This window comes from Ctenocephalides felis, unplaced genomic scaffold (assembly GCF_003426905.1).
Source record: "Ctenocephalides felis isolate EL2017-DRISC unplaced genomic scaffold, ASM342690v1 CF-g0.4_SCAFFOLD_01170, whole genome shotgun sequence".
Taxonomy (NCBI): domain Eukaryota; kingdom Metazoa; phylum Arthropoda; class Insecta; order Siphonaptera; family Pulicidae; genus Ctenocephalides; species Ctenocephalides felis.
The window spans coordinates 87,072,240-87,073,226 of NW_020537324.1; positions in this window are offsets into that span (position 1 = coordinate 87,072,240).

Below are 987 nucleotides of genomic sequence, written 5' to 3' on the forward strand. Positions count from 1 at the left end.
CATGTTTGTTCAAAATCTGTGACATTCGTACGAGATTTTTCTGATTTGTAATGCAAAAAAGTCATTCCGAAAATTAAATATTCCAACAGTGACTCTTGACTTTTTTTTCGTGTACTCGATTTGTTTATTTATATATTTATTTAAATAGATGCGAAATTGATAGGCTTTCTAAATGTGAGAGAAAAACGGTTGAAAATTATGAATGTCTCCAAAAATGTATTTTTGGAGGCATGACAGTATTTTTGGAGGCTTGATAGTATTTTTAGTGGCCTAACAGTATTTTTGGGGACCTGAAAGTAGTTTCGGAAGCATTACAGCCATATTTTTGAGACTTGATAGTATTTTTGGAGGCCTGGCAATATTTTTGAACGCTTGATAGTATTTTTAGAGGCTTTTTGGAGGCCTGGAATTTTTGTTTTGAGACTTGACAGTAGTTTTAAAGGCCTGACAGTATTTTTGGATGTCTGGGCGTAGTTTTCAAGGTCTGCAAGTACGTTTGGAGGCCTGAGTGTCATATTTTTGAGACTTGACTGTTTTTTGGAGGCTTTCTAGAGCTTTTTGTGGTCTTATAGTTATTTTTGTAGATCTGACAGTTGTTTTGGAGTCCTGACAGTTATTTTTCGAGACCTGACAATATTTTGGATGTTAGACAGTACTTCTGAGGCTTGACAGTATTCTTGAAGGCCTGACATTATTTTTGGTGGTCTGGCAATTATTTTTTTGGACTTTACAGTACTTTTGGAGGCCTGACATTATTTTTGGACGCTTCATAGTATTTTCGGAGGTTTGACTGTATTTTTGTAGGTCTGACAGTTATTTTTGGTGGCCTAGTAGCAATTTTGGAGACTTGATTGTATTTCTGGAGGCCTGAGATTTATTTGGGAGATCTGGCAGTATTTTTGGAGGCCTTGAAGTATTTTTTGGAGAACAGAAACTATTTTTCGAGGTCTGGGTGTTGTATATTTGAAAGTTTACAGTATTTTTGAG